Source organism: Apium graveolens, chromosome 5 (assembly GCF_009905375.1).
Source record: "Apium graveolens cultivar Ventura chromosome 5, ASM990537v1, whole genome shotgun sequence".
In the NCBI taxonomy this organism is placed as follows: domain Eukaryota; kingdom Viridiplantae; phylum Streptophyta; class Magnoliopsida; order Apiales; family Apiaceae; genus Apium; species Apium graveolens.
The window spans coordinates 229,065,547-229,087,896 of NC_133651.1; the positions used below are offsets into that span (position 1 = coordinate 229,065,547).

At 36.5% G+C, this 22,350-nt stretch overlaps 1 long non-coding RNA gene across 2 annotated transcripts; it reads right to left on the bottom strand.

Annotated features, from left to right (window-relative positions):
- Positions 1-6,273: 6,273 nt before the first annotated feature.
- LOC141724123 (uncharacterized) lies at positions 6,274-21,071 on the bottom strand. Of its 2 annotated transcripts, none has more exons than XR_012576510.1 (3): positions 20,902-21,071; positions 20,759-20,816; positions 6,274-6,469 (listed from the first exon to the last, which is right to left on the bottom strand). It is a non-coding gene; the product is annotated as an uncharacterized LOC141724123 (long non-coding RNA). The 2 variants fall into 2 exon arrangements; XR_012576511.1 differs by lacking the exon at positions 6,274-6,469 and adding an exon at positions 19,958-20,003.
- Between the last annotated feature and the right edge of the window lie 1,279 nt (positions 21,072-22,350).

The window sequence follows — 22,350 nt, forward strand, 5'->3', positions numbered from 1 at the left end:
CAAATCTTCTGGACAGAAATGCAAGATGCTCATCAATTCCATCTGAGTCATCTTGGCTGGAGTTGTCTTCATTTTCAGCAGCTTGCTCTTTCCCCTTGCTTGATTCCTGACTTCTTATACCATCTTTGGAGTTTGATGTAGATCTCGCAGTTTCTTGTCTGCATTTCCTCTCATTTTCAGCTACCAATGCAACTGAACTTCCTTTCTTTCTCCCCTTCTCCAATACCTCATCCTGTTCCAGCTCTAGTTCATAAGTCTTCAAGATTCCATACAATCTTTCAAGAGTGAAGTCCTTATAATCTTGAGAGTTTCTTAAGGAGACAGTCATGGGTTTCCATTCCTTTGGCAAGGATCTTAAAAATTTAAGATTTGAATCCTTCACTTGGTACACTCTTCCATACAGCTTCAGTCCATTCAACAGCTTTTGAAATCTATTGAATGTTTCATTTAAAGATTCATTTTCTTCAAAATGAAAGTATTCATACTGTTGAATGAGAAGCTGCATTTTGTTTTCTTTCACTTGTTCTGTACCTTCACACAGTAGTTGAACTGTGTCCCAAACCTCTTTGGCAGTTGTGCAATTTATCACATTATCAAACATATCCATGTTAAGACCATTAAACAAAATGTTCATAGCCTTCTTATCCTTGTGGACTTCTTCTGTGTCTTCCATTGTCCATTCTGCTCTAGGTTTTGGAATGGATTGACCAACAGCAATTGTGGCTGTAGCAACTGTTGCTACTTTGTGGGGAATGTGAGGACCATTCTCAATGCAGTTTACATAACCTTCATCTTGGGAGAGTAGATGAAGGTGCATTTTCACCTTCCAATGGTGATAATTGTCTTTGTCAAGAACTGGGATCTTTACTCCAATATCCTTCTTACTCATCTTTGTTAGATTCCAAGATCTTTAAACTCTTTGTATGTCAAGAGCTTGCTCTGATACCAATTGTTATTCCTAGTGAACTAACAATGAGATTTACAGAAGGGGGGTTGAATGTAAATCTCAAAACTTTTTCAAGTTTTGAGCAGTTTATGAAAGTTGTGTGTTCAAGAAGAACAAGTGTGTGAATTGCTTTAAGCTAATGCAGACAGATATATATTCAATCACAAATGTAAAGAACACAACAGACCTTAAAAACTTTTCTGGTGGATTTGTTGTTCCACCAGAGATGGTATATTAGAAAATCTGTGATTAAACAATGTTGATCACAGCTGCATCCTAGTACAAACTAGATGAATTTTCTCTCAATGTTTTTCTAAACAGCTCTGGAAAATCTCACATCTGATTACTAGCTTCTACTTGGTTTTATATATTACCAAGTGTACAAGTGAAGAACAATATAAAATACAGTAATAAAATAAGATCTTCACTTGCTTCTTTTCCTGTTCACTCCAGTACTTTGTTGACTATTGCATCTTTGTACCAGAGAAGAACGGCTGCTTTTTCTGTTGTTCCTGAAATTCGGCTACCACATCTCAGTTGTCTCTATCAACCCATGTGCCTCTGTCTGTAGGTACAACTACCTCTTATCAACGGCTAATCATCAGAACATCCGTTGAAACTTTCATCCGTTGATGCACTCATCCGTTGATGGATGTTATCCGTTGATGACTTTATCCGTTGAAGCTTTAGAGACATCCGTTGAAGCTTAGCTTCTTATCCGTTGAAGGTCTTTAAGTCATCCGTTGATACCACTTCACTTATACAAAATTACAAGGCATGAAGTATTTACAATTGGCCTTCCTATCTGCATATCATCTAGTAGTCAACATGACTCATAGTTTCTCTCAACTTCCAAGAATTACATTTTAAATACAGAGACTGAAATATGCTACAACACTAAACTTATTTCTAAGTAAAGCTACACCATCAACGGATAGCCAAAGTGGTCTTATCCGTTGAGGCTACAGACACTAAATTTCTACTTAAGTATTTTGTTAAACATATCATCAAACTAATGCACATACATTCCTAACAGTACTCGTTTCGGTAAATCAATAAAAACCCGTATTTTCGATAAACGGGAGCTTTTTATTAAACTATCCCAATTATCACTTCGTAGTACGCGTAACCAGGCGCTGAGACCAAGACCGCAGTACAAATTGTACTGATTTGGATAATTATCCCGAAAACCGATACCATTTGGATCAATTTTTACAAATAAACGTACCATTTTATATCCGGAATGATCCAACGGGATATTAATTTTCCGTAAATATAAATAGCCTTTTACCGTATTTTATTTCGTATCAAAATCATTTGCAGACAGATAAATATATAATTTTACAGAGAAAAAATCATATATTCATAAACTGTTCCAAGAATCAAATCAACTTTTGAAGGTGTTATTGATCTTTGTTTGAAAAGCTCGAGTACTGGATTTGAAGGTCTTGAAAAGCTCTATCAGAATCTGTAATCCATATACCTGCAGAATCAAAGGTTTATTTTCTGAAAATTTATTTATTTTCGAATTTATTTTATTAAAAATATGAATTTTTGTTCGGATGATTGTTTGTATGATTTGATGATTGCATGTTGTAGAGCTTGTTTTCCTGATGATTTTCATATGTTATACGTGTGATTTGGAGTTCAATAACATGCTCAAAAGTGGGTTTAATTTTCGAATTTCAAAATTAGGGTTTATAACCCGTATGAATGTTTTCAATTGAAATTTGGGGGTTTTTGATTCAGGGGTTATTAGCTGTTGATTTATAGTGGGTTGTGTTCCTTATAAAATTTGCAATCAATTGAATCGAAGGGAGTTGTGTTTTAAAGATTTACGATGTTCGCCGGAAACCGGCGATGTTCTTGGCCAATTTCCGGCCAGAACAGGGATGATTAGAATGTTTTGATTGCATGAACAAGTTCCTGGTGTTGTGTAGTGTTGATCTGGAGGTGTTGGTGGGGTGAGGACGCCGGGATCGTCTTCTCCGGCCCCCCCCCGGTTTTCCGGCAACTGGAACTGCAAAATTGCAGTTTAGTCCCTATAGTTTTGAAAATGGTGAAGTTTAGTCCCTGTAGTTTGCAAAGTGTTCAAAAATAGGATTCCTGTTTATAAAATGTTTAAAAATCATATTTCCTATTTATTTTTATTATAAAAATTCATTTTTAATTTATGAAAATTCAAAAAAATTAGAATTTTAATTCCAAAAATTATTTTTAATTCAGAAATAAATCTGAATTAATTAGTTAATTAATTTCAGTTAATTTTTAATTGATTAATTGGTCAATTAATTCGAAAATTAATTGATTTAATTAATTATTAATTGATTTTAATTAATTATTTAATTAGATTTAATTATTTAAAAAAAATGATTTAAAAATTCTGAAAAATAGTTTTGAGCTTTAAAATATTATTCTAAATTATTATCAAGGCTCGATAATTATTCTAAAATTATTTCGGAGCCAGAATTGGCCAACCGAACCCTGTTTATTAACCCGAAATTGATCCAACGGCCCATTTTAATTCCGAAAAATGTTTTAAAAAATCATTTTAAATACCCGAAAGCCTATTTATAACCCGAGAATTCTTCATAAATGATTTGTCATTGATTATGTGATGTATTATGTGTTATATGTGACTTGTTGATTGACTATCGGTCTATACATTCGATGTTTACTTGATTATTGCATAACTTTCAATCCGTTAATCGGATTTGGGTAAAACGAAGGGTAGATAGAAGTATATGTTGTATAGAATCCTATGAGTTGATGATTGATAGATGCTTATAATATGTGAGCAGAAGAGGCAAGACGTAGGAAAGGGAAACAGGTAGTTGAGGAGTAAGACGATTGTGATTGGAAGCGAGTGCTGTGTAGTAAGCTAACACCAGGCAAGTGTTCTGAACTTTCTCGAGATATTGTAGTACTTGATAGTCTTGTTAATATTGCAAGTGCTTTGAAGCATTGAAACCCAACCCTGATTCCAGTTATTGTTCTTGAGCCATAAACCTTATTCTTTCTAGACAATTGATTGTTGTGTACCCAAACACGAATCTCAAGCATACGATACTACTCCACAATTACATGCAAACAAAATCCCAAACACTGAACTGAATTACTTGTATACTCAACCATTGTATCCTATGCTTTGAAAGCCCAAATCTTTGGAAACCCTGAAATGTTGATTCCTTTGTTATCCAATTCTTTCATTACCCAACATCCAAGCCTTGAAAGTACCTTGTTGATCCACACAAGGGTTGAAACCCTTTTCATTATTAAACACTCACTGTTGTTAATGATTCTGATTATTGTTTAATATTGTTTAATTTTGTTATTATGTTAGAATTGAATTGTTTTTATAAAATTGTGGACCAGATTTGTGGTCAGACCATATAATGGTCAAGTTAGGCCAATGTGTGCCTTGAATCCAGTAGTTAGAGCAATGTTGTGTGCTTTGCTCGGGGTTAGTGCATGACTGATCAGCAGCCTAACCTTGGTTTTTAAATTAAAAGTATAATATCCAATTCTAAATCATAATCCATTGTTCACTTGATATCATAACCATATTCACTTGATGATCATTATTCTCAGTTTTGTCATTGTGACTTGCTGAGCTAGTTAGCTCATTTGTGCGATGTTGTTTATACTCTTTCCAGTTAAAAAGGAACCAGTTGGTAGCAAGGATCCCCAGTCCAGTACGAGAGCTAGGGATTAAGGCTGTTAAAGCTGAGCTAGTAGGCTTCTTTTGGAATAATGTAAATTTGTAAAATTTTGTAATATGTTTAATATTCAGTTTGAGTTTGGAATAGTTGGGATTTGAACGGTTTGTAATATATTAGTGTGTTTGGCTTGTGTGCATACTTTAACCTGTTGCGATCCATGGTAGTTGGTAAGTAGGGTCACTGTATATATATTATTATTATCTTTATTATTGTTATAAGCAGGTTGTAAACAGTGCGTGTGTGGACCCCAAACTTCTGACCCGGGTTTGGAGGGCGCCACAATATCTCTGAGTTCTCTAGTAGCTTTCCTGAGTTCTCTATAAGTCATTTTATAGTTCTCTAATGACTTCTCTATAACACTAAATCTGTGACTTGTAGAGATCTTGACTTAGAACATTTTTCCCAAAACAGATTTATTCAACTCCAAGCTTCTTCATAATTCTTCTGAGACATGATCTTCTTGATCTTCTTCCAGATAGAATTCTTAGGCTTGATACTGTTTAAAGAAAAAGACTCCAGTCTGCTCCTTTGACATTTTTACAGATTTTAAATGTTACAAGTACAAAATACAAACTAAGATTACAATACAACTTACTTAGGGTTGTCAATTTGACTTAGTCTTGTTAAAGTACAGGCATGTCTTGCACACCATTTATAGTCTATAGCAACGTAGTATCGTGTGTTACTCTACGTAACACCTGAGTAAGCTATGGCAACATAGTTTTATAGTGTTGGTAACACCTCAAGTGATGGTGTTATTATGGGGTGAAAATTCCATACTTATAGTAACATATTCTAAGATAACAACCCTGCTGAAATGTAATTATAGGCCATCTATGGTGTAGTGTGATATTTTCCTAAAATATATGCAACATCTTCTCTTAAGATTTCTGAAATCAACTTACCATCATAATTTTCTCCTAAAATTTCTGTGTTACTTTAAATAAATTTATCAATCTGGATATTACCTTACATTCTCCTAAATAAAGTGTCATCGTTCATGATATTATTCTAAAGTTTTTACAACATTTTCCGATAGGAATTTCTAAATCAACTTACCATCGTAATATTTTCTTAAAACTTCTACATCATTTTAAATAAACTCATTGTATTGATATTCTCCTAAATTTCCTTTTTAATATCATTTATCCTCATTCTTCCAAAAGTCAACTTACTATAATATTTTTTCCTAAATTTTTCTTTTAATTTTTACAAGTATCTATAAATATTTATCATTATCTGTAATTTTCTCCTAAAATTTCTACAACATATTTTATTAAGATTTTTGAAATCAAAATATCATATAAAGGGGAAAAACGAAACATTATTTTATAAGTCTGATGCGAAACGGCTTAGTAAACTAGTATTTTTAGTGATGGGAGTATTAGATTTTAAAAAATAAAATTGATCAAATATATTTTAAATGATTTATTATATTTTAAAAAATTGGACAGATAGATTGATTTATAGGATGAAAATTTGATTGGTAACACAATAAGTGGTACAAAGAGAGTTTTTAATACAAAACTAATCCTATCACGATACAAATTTTCAAATTTATATTTTAAATTTAATCAACGCGTGTAGGTGTAGTAGTAGCACTGGTACAACATAAATATAAATTCACTGAATAATATAAATTTGTTTATCAATTCCCTGAAATCATAGTACAGATGTAATGAACTGAGCAAAAGAACCCCATTGCGGGCCGAAAGTTTAGCATTGTGCCCCAGCTTGACCAGGTTAAGGCTTCAGCAGATTCTATCGCTGACAAGCCCACAGTGTGTAAAAAAGGCCCATCCTTAATTTCAACATTGTACAATCAACGCAACCACGAAGAATGGATAATAAAATGAGTAAAGTATAATATGAGTGATTGAACTATCACAAAAATGCAGATTGTGTGGATGAATTACAAATATTGCAGATTGTATGGATGAACTCTAAAAAATTGTGCAAATAATATGATTCCGTTAAAAATATTTAACATCGTTGTTGTGGAATAAAAACTAGAGTACATTAGTAATTAATGCTAGGGTTTTTGAGATTCGAGCTTTAATGGCTGCTCTCGCGCTCGGGACTATCGGTCCTTGCAAGATGCCTACGTAGTTCTAGGTTGAGGGGTAGAGCCCTTTATATAGAGGTAAGTCTAGGGTTAGACTTGTGTTGGGAGACTTGGTGGACAAGTCTCCAACTTAGATGGCGATTAGGAATCCTTTAAGCGAAGGATCTCCAGAACCTTCTGTGTAGGACTTTGAGTTTGTTTGGACACATGTCTCTGCTCTTCCAGCCGTATTGGTCCTAGTTCATGAACATCTTGTATTCGTGGACGTTGACGACCTCTGTTGGTGGGCTTTATCTGTAACGACCGAGAAATTTTGATTGTTGTATGTTATGTTAAATAAGTATTATGGGATATATGATATTAAAAATTAGGATTGATCATAAAAGGTTAATAGATATGTGCTACATATGTTATGTGTGGTTTGGATTATTTGTGGGTATTTTATTAAGGTTAAATGGATTTATATTAAAATTTATATTATCCAGGATTCGTTTTAATAGCTGACATTTCGTATAGAGCAACTAGCCTTATTTTTCCATTCTATGGTGTATACCATAATGATTTTCCAAACATTTAGTTGATTTAGAAAATGTTTTGCTTCATGAAAAATGACTTTTTCGAGCCCCTACTGGGACGTCAAAGCCCACAAAAATCATATTTTAATTTTTATAAAATTTTGGGAATATCAAATATTCAATATTTTTGCATTTTTGGATTATTCGTAATTTTTGGGATTTTTGACATAATTTTTGTATTTGTTGGATTAAAAATTAATCCCCGTCAATTATTAATTTTGGGCTAATTAATTTTATTAAATGATATAATTAGGCCCTAAATAATTTTGGGAGTATTATTTTTATAACTATAAATACCATTTATTTATTATTTATTTATTATTTAATTATTATTTTATTATATAAAAATATGAAAAAATAAATAAATAAAAATCTGAAAATTCTCTAAAAATTGTTCTTGAGGTGTTCTTGAGAATCAAGGTCGATTTCAACATGATTTTGATCTCCAAATTTGAAGTTGGAATAACCAAAATGAAGCCCAGATCACCCTCTATCTGTTTATATCATAAAATCATTTCGAGGATGGGTAATTTTTCGATTCATAATTTTAGGGTTTATAGCCGATTTGGGGGTTTCTTGTTCTTGAATCGTTTGATGATTTAGATGTGTAAATGAGCTTTATTATCGAATTTGCAATTGAATAGTATATCTAATTGATAATTATAACCCCCGGAATAGTATAAACGAGTTATTGAATTTTATCGGTTTTTACTTTTGATTTTCTGAGTTTGATTGTGATTGTTGGCATGTTTGGATTGTTGGGTTGAATTGTGCATGTCATAAGCTTTTATTCCATGTATAAAACCTTGTTTTTGGTTAAGTAACGAGTTGGATTGAAGTTTCACCGGAGTTCTCGAATTCTCGCCGGAATCAATGGCTTTTCGGCCGGAATCGACGAGTTTTAACTCGTCTGTGGTGATGGCTGTTAGTGTTGAATCGTGGGATCGAATTACGACTGTCTGGGGAACAAAATCCGAGAAAATTCCCGCAGTTTGGACTCCAATTGAACCTGGCCGGAAAACAGCAGTTCATCGGATTCTAGGGAGGGGAATTCTGGTGGGTCGACTGTTCTTCGTCGACCCGGTTGCTGAACCAGAATTTAACCAGAGTTCAATCATGTTTTTCCCCAAATTCAGTTCTGAAATGTGTTTCTAGATTTTTGTTTTTTAAAAATAAATGAAAACTTTATTGTTTATTTTAAAATTGATTTTAAAATTCAAAATTAATTTAGTTAATTATTTTAAATAATTAACTAAATTATTTAAAGTTCAAAAAATATTTTCTTTATTTATTTTCAAAATCAAAATTTAATTTAATTACTTAAAATTCATTTATATAATTATTTATGGAATTTAATTGATTAATTTAATTAATTAATTAATTAATTCTATAAATAGTAAAATAAAATGTAATTATTTAAAATTAAGACAAATAAAGATTTAAAAATAATTTTGAGGTTTTAAAAATTATATAAAGGTATTTAAAATTCAATTAATGTTATTATTAATTAAATTATTCTTATTTCATTTATAATAAATAGACCGTTCGTCCGTTTAATACGAAACGAACGCGTCTAGACTCAGGAAAATATTATGCTATATTAAAAATACTTTCAAGACCTAAATTATTTTGTATCGAAAGGTCGCTTATTTTGCGAGTCGTTCTGAGTCGGTTATTGATCGATAAATACTATTTTTTGGCCCGATTTCAATTTTGAATATATCGAATCGAATATTTTGACGAGCTGAATCATATGTTATATGAATTATGTGATACATGCCTTATATATTTACGTGTTACGTGAATTGTGAGTCCTCATGTCTTTTAAACTTTATATGATTAAATGTGATCCCTATCTGTTAGTATCGGGCGGGTAGACAATAAGGAAAAGTGTGTAATAGGCAATTTTATATTGTTAGTTAATTGAAATGGTATCTTCTATGATAGATACACATAGTTCAAGACGTTCAAAGCCAGACAGTGGTAGTAAAAGTAAAGCTTCATTGTGTGTGATACTGAAACAAATAAATACATAATAGAGATAAATATAGAATGGTGATTGACAGAAAGGGGCATATAGCCTGTCACTGGAAACACAGATATACTAGAACTGAGTTATATGGCAGATAGTTAAAGATCAGAGTATTATCAATTAAGGCAAGTAATCTTGAGCTTTCCTATGATATACTGCAAGTATTTCTTTCATATTCTAAGTTCAGAATAGATAAATGTTTTATAATTTGCTGCAATTACTCTTACTTATGCAAGTACCATTCATTATTGTTCCTTTATTATTGATTGATCTCTTGAGAAAATACCTATTATTCCGCGTTATTTACGGACCCTGAATCGGGATGTTTTGAAATTAAAATGATTTGATATCAAAATACTCTATGGACTGGATGGTTACGATGAGGGTCAGGGATGGAATGGACCCTATGGGCCGGGGATGAACCGGACCCTTGGTGATTGGGCCATAGAGCCTGGGTACCCGAATGGATCTATACATGTAGGTATAAATCTGCACTATATCATGACTGATCAGCAGGGTATGAGTGCGAATATTGGTTCTAGTGTCCAGTCTAATTTATTGTTGATCGCCATTAACGGCAATCCTTCTTGAAAAGTTCTATGGTTATAAAACCAGACCAAGACCTGATTCAAAAGATGAATCAGTAAATTACTCGTTGCTTTTGATTTATGATTGAGGGCTAATAAAAGCCAATGATTTATTCGCTCAACTACTTCAAATAAATAATATATTTATAAATTATTTAAGGATTGTGTCCGGAAATTTCTTTTAAATATTGATACCTGGAAATTATTTATGTTACTTGCTGGACATTTTTGGCTCACTCTTACTTTGTGAATTCTTATTTCTTTCAGTTCGAATGAGGATTAAAGTGAATAGCTCTTAATAGACAGGAAAGTTGAAAAAATCCCAGCTTCGAGAAATTGGAGATGTTAGAATAAATAAGACAAGGGAGTTAGTAAAGAGGTAATAGAATTGTATTTAGTTGATATAAATTTTAGAAGGTTAGATTCTTGTTTCATACCATAACCTGTAAACGATCCAGAATTGAGGGGTTATTTGTATATTTGTTTTAATATACAGGTTTATATTGTTTAAAGTTATTTGGTGACACCCAATCCTAACCCCGGATTTGGGATGTTACATTGTCTACATGGGCCGTCTTGAGTCTGCTACGAGCTCAGACCAGACAGGTTTGTACTGGACTTCAGACAAGAAGCCCAAGTGTAATAATTGTGATATTTAATGTGTCGGGTGCATTTTCTATCCATATCATTTCCCCCAACTTCCGGGAATACTTCTCGAGTTTTCGTGGAAGTTATAATGGTCTTTTCGCGACTCGGGGTACTTTTGGCCCTTCTCGGGTATCGGCCCTTCATGGGTATCTCCGTATTATTGTAAAGTATGGAGTGACCTACACATTTATAATGAATTATTACTGTGAGTTTACACACTTAAGGCCTTTGTACAGGCTACTTGGATAGTGTTGACAATAAACGCTCCCAACCGGGACTAAAAAGCGAGCATTTATTACCACTTAACCTTCGTCAAGGTTAATTATAGGGTGAAAGCTGCCAACTGTCCCTAATCGGGGCTAATTGGCTCTAATTAGGGCTAATTTTCCTGTATAAACTGCTAACTAGGCTTAAAAGCCTAATTTTAAGCTAATTGGCCTTAATCGAGGCTAATTTGCCCTAAACGGGACTAATCAGGACTAATCAGTATGTATGAGACACTAATTATCCTTAACTCACATTAATCACGAGAGTAAATTGGTTAAGCAGCCCTAACCTGGGCTAATTTCATCACGCGAGTCACTAAGTCCCCCTGATTCGGGTTAATTACGCTTAATATACACTAATCGGCCCTAATTTGTGCTAAATTTCACTAATCGACCCTAACCGGGGCTTAATCCTAAAATCCTGAAAATTTTAAAAAAAATTGATTTTTTTTGTTTTTTTTGCATTTTTACAAAAAAATTGAAAATTTTCGCAGGGGGGTCGCCGCGGCCGAGCATGACCTCCTGCTGCAGGATGTCCTTCTCGGCCACATGCCCTCATTTGTGGCCTAGTCGTCCTCATTTGATCGGCCACCTCCTGGTCAGCCAGGGGCGGGTCATCCTGCTCCTTGCTAACAAGGGGTGTTCGCTCTAAATTGCTTTTTGTGGAACCTTCTACTTAGACTCAATCCCTTTGTGCTCTTTTCAGGGCTATCCTTACTCTTAGTTATCCATGAAATTAATCTCATGGTTGTCCTAGAGTTTCTCAAGGTTCTGCTACTCTTAATTCAGTGAACGTTCCGTACTCATTCTATCGAACGTTCTGTATTCGTTCTAACTGAACGTTTGTGCTCTATTGAACTTGTTCAATAGATAACTTCACTGAACTTGTTTAGTAGATAACTTCACTGAAATTGTCCAAACTTGCTCTATTGGATGTTCTGTACTCCAACAGACTCATTCTCGTAGATGTTCTAGTATTTACGAAACTTAGTTCCGCTAAGAGTTATCATTTTCATGAAATTTCCACGAGACTTCTCAAGAGGGTCCCCGGAACAACTTCAGAAGGCCTCAGGGCTCTCTTAAAGGAGCTCCTGGTCGGCCTTAAGGCCCCAATTGCAGCCTGGTCGGCCAAGGCTGGTCTTAATAGGCCTTGGGGCCACTCTTAGGGTGGTTTGATTGGCTGGGAGGAAGAGTTTTCCGAACTTGCTATGGAGAACGCTTTACAATTTACAAAACTTTCTTCCGTGAACCATATGGTCTTCACGGAACTTGTTCTTTCCGATGTTCTGATCTTTATGGAATTCGTTCTCGTGGACGTTCTAGTCTTCACGAAACTTGTTTTTCCTTTCGAGGTCAACTCCTTCTTACGAATTCGGACAAAATTTCTCAGGAGAACCACCAGAACCACTTTAGAAGGCCTCAAAGCTCTCCTGTAGAGGCTCCTGGTCGGCCACATGGCCTCTTTTTGTATCCTGGTCGGCCAAAGCTGGTCTTAACGGACTTTGAGGCCCTCTGGGTTGTCCTAAAGAGGCTCCTGGTCGGCCACATGACCTTCTTTTGTAGCCTAGTCGGCCAGGGCTGGTCTTAATGGACTTTGAGGCCCTCCGGGCTGTCCTACAGAGGCTCCTGGTCAGCCACATGGCCTCCTTTTGTATCCTGGTCGGCTAGGGCTGGTCTTAATGGACTTTGAGGCCCTCTGAGCTATCCTACAGAGGCTCCTGGTCGGCCACAAAGCCTCATTTTGTTGGCTGGTCGACCAGGGCTACTCTTAATAGAACTTGGGAGTCTCCTACAGGGTAGTCTGACCCGTTATGAGGAGAATGTTCTGTTCTAGTGCTCGTGAGCACTCTGGCCTTCATGGAACTTATTTAGCTGAAAAGCTAATCTTGTTTTAACTTTTATAAGTTTTCTAATCATGGTAATTAACGTAATCAGCCCTTAGCTAAGACTAATGACTTATGTTTAGTCTCATCCAGGCTCCAAATTCATCCCTGCCAACTGTACCCCAATGGGTGGGCTTTTATCATTCTCTCCATAGTGAGGTGCCATGACTTGGGCATCCAGCTGAGCGTAACGATGTTTCAAAGTATATTCATGATGAAAACTTCTCCCCTGAACAGACCTGGCTGGGTCATGATACAACATAGACCTCATGTTCCTCATATAGTGAACATGAGCTCTCTTTATGACTCAAACCACAAATGGAATAAGAAGTTTATGGTATTAGAATGGAAAGGTGGGAACTGGGGAGCGTACTTCAGACGTGACTTCAGTAGCCTAGTTGATAGTTCTCACTACATTCTCAACCTTTCTAATGTTGAACTTAATGCTCGCGATCTTCTTATTGATGATGACGGGAGATCCCCCTATTGGGAGTTCGTAACAGAAACCAAGCTAGTTGAGATTGGCATTAGCGGCCTCTATATAGAGGGTATTTATATTTATTTTACTTCAACTTTATACAAGTTTATTCTTATATTTGTCTTCTTTTATCTTGTTTCAGCTGATGAGGCTCTTGATGATAAGGTCAACAAAAGAGATGCGATTACGGGAGGGATGGCTTAGGACGCAGCAAAACAGGCCAACCGAGTCCCTAAGATTCCTGCTTTCCTTGAAGCGCCTGGATCTGGCTAGAAGAGGACCAAAGACTTTGATGGGAGTGCAAGGTCCCCCTGAGAACCTGGTTTGGGCATCTCTAACAATGACTCAGTGTTCGGCAGTCTAGAATTAGCCCTCGAGTGGTCGAGGAACTGTTGTTACTCCTCCAGACCTTCTTCATGTCTCTTTTGGAGAGAAACTTCTTGAGGCCGAGAGGATGGGGCTCATGTCTTATATCAGGTACACTCCAACTTGTATAAACTTTTCGTTTAAGTACACTTCTTTTGGAACTTGTATAAATTTCACAGGAACCAACTTTATAGGAGGTTCTGCTCGGCCAAAAGACCTTATTTTATGCTGGTCGGCCTAGGCCTTGTGTTTGGGGACTCAGCCCTTCTGACTTTTTATAACTCCTTTTAATGTTCTCCTTGTCAGGCCAACGCTTACTTTGCTGCGTCCTCCACCCAAAGCATAAAGATGAGGAGTGACTATACAGCGCTACAGACCTCAATGAACAAAATGAAGATTTCCTCAGAGGAGTGGGAGTTCAAAACTCATGAAGCAGAGGGTAAGATTGCATCCTTGGAAAGGAAGTGCGCTAAGGTGGAGGAGAAGAGGAAGAATGAATGGAGAGACCTCATGGACTCATACCACAGATCCCCGTCTTTCACTAAGATGATGGATGAGCATGATGATAAGATGTACCCCGTTAAACTGGCCATAGGTTGGAAGAGGAGAGTGAATGATACTTATGGCATGTATCCAGACATCGAGGACCCGAGTCTCCTGTCTTACCCTTGGTCACTACCTGTTATGGACCCTTCCGGGAAGGCCTCCGGGTCTGTGCCCGAGACCCCCAATATGTGATCTCAGTCTAGTTCCATTCATGGGGGTTCTGATTCTAAAGGTAATTCCCCAGCAGCCCTTTATGGGAAGATCAGGGAGCCTGTTGCAAGGAGCAGCAACTCGTCCTCCGAGGCTAGTTCAGACGAGAAAGATAAGGGGGAGGAGAAAAATGGCCTGGGAGCGGGGAATGGTGAGGAAGAGGAGGGTTCTTCTGATGAGTGACTGATATGGTCGTGCATACCTTTGATTGCCACATGTGGCTTTGTTTTTAGAACTTGTTTATTCAAACTATCTTGGTTTGTAACCTATTGGTCCTTCGGGACTTAACTTGTTATCCTTCAGGATCTTTATTTATGCATTTTGTTTGATTTCATTTCATACTTGTCTTTTATTTTCGGCATATGGTCCTTCGGGACTTGCATTCTTTATATGCTCGTACTTAAATAAATCGGTAGACAATATGATAGAAATAAACTTGCATAGATAATATCTCTGAGAATTGGGTTCAACCCTTAAATAAGATGGTTTCATCGACCTTATTTCTAAATTTAATACTAAGTACTAGGAACACATCACAAATTTCCTAAACATAATAAACCTTCAGGTTTGAAGCGTGCCAAGTGCGGGGCACTTCATCACCACTCAGGGTCTCCAATTTGTAGGATCCTCATCCTAATATCTTTCTGACCTTATAAGGTCCTTCCCGGTTAGGGGCTAGCTTTCATCTCTTCCCGACTCCCGATGCTTCAATCTTCCTTAGAACCAAATCTCCTTGCTAAAAGAACTTTTCTTTAACCCTTCTATTATAATAGAGGGAGGCTCTTCATTGATGCTCTGCATTGCGGGCGTTGGCCTCATCTCGAACCTCGTCAATGAGATTGAGAGCGAGCCTGATGCCTTCTTCGTTGGACTCTGGCTCGTAAGCTTCGATCCTAGGGGATCCATGAGTGATCTCGAGGGGCACCACGACCTAGGCTCCATAAGCCAACATAAATGGGGTAGCTTCAGCAGTCACTTTGCAGGTGGTACAATATGCCCATAATACATACAGCAACTCATCTTTCTTTAGCGTTCCACCTTTTTCCTAAGTCCATCAAGGATTATTTTGTTAACAACTTCTGCCTGCCCGTTTGTTGGTGGGTGAGCAACCGAGGTGAAGCGAATCTCTATGTTATTATCATATCAGTACTCTCTGAATTCTGTATTATCAAATTATCGCCCATTATCCGTGACAAGGATGCATGAGATCCCAAATCGGCATATCACATTCTCCAAGAAGAATTGGGTAATTTGATTGGTGGTCATCTTGGCTAGTGCCTTAGCCTTAATCCACTTCGTGAAGTAGTCTATGGCTACCACAATGAACTTCCTCTTTCCCGATGCTATAAAAAATGGTCCAAGTATATCCATTCCCCACATTGCAAAAGGGATGGGTGTGTTGATAGATGTAAGCCTCTCGGGGGGTTGTCGTACTATTAGAGCGTGCCTCTGGCACCTGTCACATTTCTTCACAAAAGCTTTTGCATCGGCTAGCATAGTTGTCCAGTAAAATCCCAACTGAGTTATCTTGTGAGCGAGGGCCCTGCCCCCAAGTGTTTTCCAAAAATCCCTTCATGGGCTTCTTTAAGTGCATCCTCTGCTTCAACAGGTCTTAAGCACTTCAGGTATGGAATAACAAAGGACCTTTTATAGAGAAGGCATTCAATCAATATCTCAATGCTCTAACCGACAGCTTGCGTGCCTCCTGGGCATCATTGGGGAGCCACCCAGTCTCTAAGTGGGTCTTGATCGGGTCTATCCAACAGCTCGTCATACCAAGCGGTGCTATCAAATTTATGACATGAATAGTAGGGATCTTCATGACCTGGAAGTAGATACTTCTCGGATAGTTCTCAATTTCAGACAAGGCGAACTGGGATAAGGCATCCACTGTAGTGTTATCATCTCTCGGAACATGTTTTGCGTACCATTCATCAAATTGAGTCAGTATTCCCTTTACGACTCTCAAGTACTTGGCCATAGTATCATCTTTAGCCTCAAACTCTCCATTAACTTGAGCAACCATAAGTCTTGAGTCTCCACAGACCTTCAAGTTTTTGGCCCTCACGGCTCGAGCCAAGCCTAAGCTAGCTATTAGTGCTTCATATTCTGCTCCGTTGTTCGTAGTTGGGAAGTCCAACTTTAAAGCATACTCAATCATAAACCCATCGGGGCTTTGCATGACTAGGCCTGCACCACTAAATTTTGTTTTGGATGCTCCGTCAAAATGGAGAACCCAATACTCTATCATGGTCATTTCTTTATCCTTCCCTTTCTCTTCTCCTTCTGGGGTTACTATTTCTTGACCCCAACTTCTTATTCGTTAATGGTGCATTCGACCACGAAGTCTGCTAAGGCATGAGCCTTGATGGCCGTTCGAGGCTTGTACTTGATGTCAAATTCTCCTAACTTAATTTCCCGCTTAATGAGCCTTCCACTGGCCTTCAGGCTATGAAGAATGTTTCTCAACGGTTGCTCCATCAGGACTTCGATCTTGTGAGCCTGGAAGTATGGTCTCAGCTTCCTCGAGGCTGTAATGAGAGCAAGCGTGAACTTCTCTGTGGTGGAGTAATTCAACTCTGCTTCATGGAGCACCTTGCTTACATAGTATACAGGCTTTTGGAGTTTCTGTTCTTCCTTCACGGGGACTGCACTCACGGCTTGTTCAGATACCGCCAAGTACAGATAAAGGGTGTCCTTCGGACTTGGTTTGGCCAACAACGGGGCTTCAGTCATGTACTTCTTTAGTTGTTCAAAGGCCTCTTAGCACTCAGTCCATTCAAAATTCTTCACCTTTTTAAGGGTTTGAAAAAGGGCAGGTATTTGTCTCCAGATTTGGAGATGAACCTCCTTAGAGCTGCAATTCTTTCTGTCAACTTCTGAACGTCCTTAATGGAGTGTGGTGGCTCCATGTCCAGGATTGCCTTGATCTTATCGGGGTTGGCCTCTATTCCCCTCTGATAGACCATGTAACCCAAAAAAATTTCAGACCCAACACCAAAAGCACACTTGGTGGGGTTCAACATTATCTTGTGGTGCCTCAGCACCTCAAATGCCTCTCTGAGGTGGCTAATATGATCGTCTTTGGTTAGGCTTTTGACTAATATGTCATCACCATTGTAACACCCCCAAATCCGGGGTCGGGGATCCGGGTTGTCACGAGTTCCATTTCCCTTAATAACACCCAATCTTAATAAATAATCAACTACTCTGTACTGTGACCCCACAATAAACACACACACCACAAGTTATAGTCTCAGAGATGAACACTCAAAAAATAACACAAGTCCTTATATTCCACAATTATAAACCGTTACACCTTAAAAAGGTTCTGAATAAATTTACATATTCCTTGCCATTATTAGAATTCATATTATACATAAGTCTGGTTCATCAATAGTTGAAAACCTAGCCTATTGGTAGCTCCTACCTCAGCTACGGTGGCATCAACGCTTTCAGAAGACTGCGGAACGTTTTCTAATCGCTTGCGAATCGGGAGCTTGGTCATGTTCATCTTTTCTATCTGTTGTTGTGTGATGAAAGAAGAAAGCAAGGGTGAGCAGCAAGCCCACCAAAATAATATGTATAATGATTAACAATATATGAGCCTTCTCATAGTACTCATGAAAGTCTTGGTCAAAAGAAATGAACCAAGTTTGATATCTTAATGCGATGAAGTCGCAAAATATTCAGTATATATACATATATACTTTTCAAAATCTTGGAAGTCCTCTTCCATGCATAATATACATAGAGTTCCAGTTTATAATTATATAAAAATATCGTTGCAAGGTGATCTCATATATCTACCCTTGTCTCAATGTTTTTCTGAAAATCTTTGATATGCATAAGATAATCATTAACTAGATATAAGTTGAAAATATGAAGTTACAAGATACCCCAATATACTTATATCTTTTCCAAATATTACTTGAACTACCACCGTTCAAGTTATAATCAGTTCAAAAGTTCATCACATAAATGAGACTACAAGACAAGATTTGAATAGATTCAATCTTTGAATATCATTATAAATAATGAAGTTACGAGATACTTCATTAAATCCCGATATATATATACACCTATATATATACATTTCATACACTCCTTGAAAACCTCTGTTATGAAAATTATAAACAGAGTTGTAATATCCAATGAATTTGGAAAGGAGAAAACCTTGGCATAAACCTGATATCTTGCTGATCAGGCAAAGATACCAATAAGTAACCTTTTCTACTAGTAGATGGACGAATTCCCCACTGATCATCACCCTGGTCTCAATAGGACCTTATGCTGGACTGCCACTCAGCCACTTATGCATTTGATGGACTCCCACTGAGCCACTTACACTATCATGGACGCCCACTGAGCCCATGTTGTTTATGCCGACTCAATAGATGGACTTACTTCCCGAACGTTGGGTAAATAATCAATTCATTTACCAAAACTGCAACCGTGTTGCGAATATAAAATACACCACAGAGCCGGATCCCTCAGGTTTTGAGCGAGTATTTAAATCCCCTTAAAAAGGAAGATCTTAAATATAAAAATGAGTTTTGGGATCCGCTCTAACTTTTAAAAATCATTTTGAAGACTCGAAAACACTTTAAAGAGTGTTTGGAGTAAAGCTGATTTAATGAAGTAAATCAGTCCCCAGAATATTTAGAAAATGTCTGAATATTATTATTTAAATAATATTCCCATAAAGAATAATCTTTATAAAAATAATTGAAGTAGAAGTATTAAAACTTATACTTGAAATGAGTATTAAATAACCAAAGATATACTTATATGAAAGTACTATCTTTATTTGAATAATCAAAGATAAGTTTGATTATCGACACCTTATTCTTTAATAAAATAAAGAATATATCTCAGCAAATAATCGGAGTCATAGATCCTCAAATGAATATTCAAATAATATATTCATTAAATAATATAAACTGAGTCATAAGCCCTCGAATGAATATTCAAATAATATTCAATAAATAATATAAAAGAGTCATAAGCACTCGAATGAATATTCAAATAATATTCAAATAATAAAATAAAAGGAGTCATAAGTCCTCAAATGAATATTCAAAATAATATTTATTTAATAAAATAAAGAAGTCATAAGCCCTCGAATGAATATTCAAAATAATATTCATTTAATAAAATAAAGAAGACATAAGCCCTCGAATAAATATTCAAAATAATATTCATTTAAATAAAATAAAGGAGTCATAAGCCCTCGAATGAATATTCGTAATAATATTCATTAAATAAAATAAAGTTATCGAATAAACCTTATTCGATTAATAGTTTTAAAAACTATATCAATATATATATATATATAAATATATATTATACTCGGGAGTCTCGCCTCCCGGTTTTAGAAAAAGTTCACATTTTGATCCCCTATACTAAGGGTATACGCAAATACCGCTTATCTCTAGCATAGGTATTATGCAACGAATAAGCATTTGAACCAACAGATATATAAATCAAGAATACGAAACAGGCATGCATATATACCATATCACATGCTACAATATATCGCAAGAATTTGCTAATAACAAATATGTATTTATCACAAGATCATGCATTTACACATATACATCACAACAACAGTATAACGGGTAGAAAACTTGTCTGAGCGACTGGGGGTTACAAATGGCTCGGGACGAGTCTGGTAACCTATAAACAACATATAAGTTGGAATTAAACCGAAGTCTCTTGTAAATCTATACTTTAACCAAATTAGACTCTAACGCTCGCTTTGCGCTTACTGATTCTCTTAAGTCGCTCGAGTACCCTCAGCTCCACCATTTTTAATAAATTAACCATTACGAGTTTTAAGGAGATTCCTTCGCGAGTGTCTTACCAACTGCCTATTACACTTTACAAAAATGTTTCATACTCTAATTAGTCATTTAAGGTCTTTAACCTATGTTTCAAAGTAAGGCGAGGGGTAATGTTTCGTTCGCGAAACGTCGTTACTTAAAACGGCCGTTTCTCCTAAACCATACATCGGAATCAAACGAACCACATATCAAAACGAAGCTCGTAACATGAACTATCTAAGAATGGCAATGGTAAAAACCTAGAATGGAGTTCTCAGGTCCTAATGTTATGAACAAAAGCAGTCTAAAGTAAATCGGACATTACGACGGCTATGTTTACGCGATTTCCAAATTTTTTACCATTCTAAATCATATCAATCCAACTACCAATCAACAACAACTCAAGATACACATCAATGCTACTGATTTCAGTCATAATAAGCTCAAGGATCTCAATTCAATCATATATTATAACATCTCCAAATTCAACTAAACTACTTAACAATTAAGCTCGAATCATGCTTATCATTCAAATTACTACTCATCCATCCAAACCATCTCCAAACTTCAACATTCAAACTTATTACTAAAGGGTGTGAAGATTTATACCTTTCTTGGAGGGTGGAAAGTTACTAGGAAGCCTTATGGAGCCTCCTACAAGCTTGATCTTTCCAAAGAAATCAAGAACACAAAATTAGGCTTTGAAGTTTCTAAAAGTCCGATTTAAAGAACTGTAAAAATGAGGGTCTTACCATGCTTATTTGGATGAGACTTGTGAACAAGAGTTGTAGGCCATCTCAATACCTTTCCAACGAGCTATAGAATACAACATTTGAGTGAGAAATGAAGGAGATATAGCAGTTTTAATGTGCTGGTTCTGTTTTGGCCGAGAGCAATGAAAATGGGGGAGAAAAAAAGCTTGCTTGTGTTGACTTATTTTGTGGTGTAAATGGAATGGTAGGTGGATATTTGTTTGGCTAACTCTTGGTTAGTTAGTGGAAAGTGATGTAAACAAGCCTATGTCACCACTTGCATCACTCTTGCCACTTGTCCTCTTCTTATGGTGGAAGCTTTTCATTAAGCTTAATCCTTTTTAATTAGGTGCTTTAATACTTGTATTATCCTTGCTAATCCCCTAGCTACTTGCCCAAGCTTGATCCTTAGTCGTTTAATTGCTTTACGACTCGTTTATTATTCATTCTCGTTGATCGTTTGAGGGATCATATCCGGGATCTTATTACTTGGGTTCCCCTAAACTTTTTTCAATATTTTATATTCCTTTTATGATCCTCTCTTATAACCCTTGAATTTAAATCATTTTAATCATATTACCTTATACTCAATTCTTTCGGTATCTGGTGGATTTTTGGGAAAAATCAAAGTGTCCGAATCCGAATTCTAATGACCTTTACATACACTCATTTAATTTATGGAATACTAATACGATCTTAGAATTTCCATAACAGTACTCCTATATAACGTGGTCTGATAATTTTCCTTAATCAGCATTGTCAGCAAAAGTTACTATTCATCCGTGTTTTTTAAAAATTCCAAAATTTGGGGTTATTACAGTCTCCCCTCCTTAAAAGGATTCCGTCCGGAATCAGATAGAAAACCGTTGGGGATACTTTTCTAGCATTGCACTTTCTAACTCCCAAGTCAATTTTTCCCACATGGTGGTTCTACCACCAAACTTGGTCTAGTTTGATAACCCTACTCCTAAGCACTTAATCCCTTTCCAATTATAACCCTTCCTGGTTGCTCCATATAGGTTACGCCTGGTTGCATGTCTATGTGCTCATATGCCCTTATTTGTCTGGCATCCGGATTACACTTCCTTAACATTGATATGTGAAACACGTTATGAACTTGCTACAGGTTCGGGGATAGGGCTAGATCATATGCTAACTTCCCAATACGTCCTAATATCTCCAAGGGTCCAACAAATCGTGGACTTATCTTTTCTTTCTTTCCGAACTTCATCAATCCTTTCCAAGGCTTTCCAAGGGGATATCTTTCACAACACTAGGTCCCCTACTTCATACTCCTTGTCCTTTCATTGTCAAATCAGCATACTTTTTATGTCCATCTTGGGCTACTACCAGTCGTCTTCTGATTAGATCTATTATATCCTTGGTCCTTTGGACCACTGCAGGTCCGAGCATCTTGTGCTCTACAACTTCATCCTAACATAAGGGAGA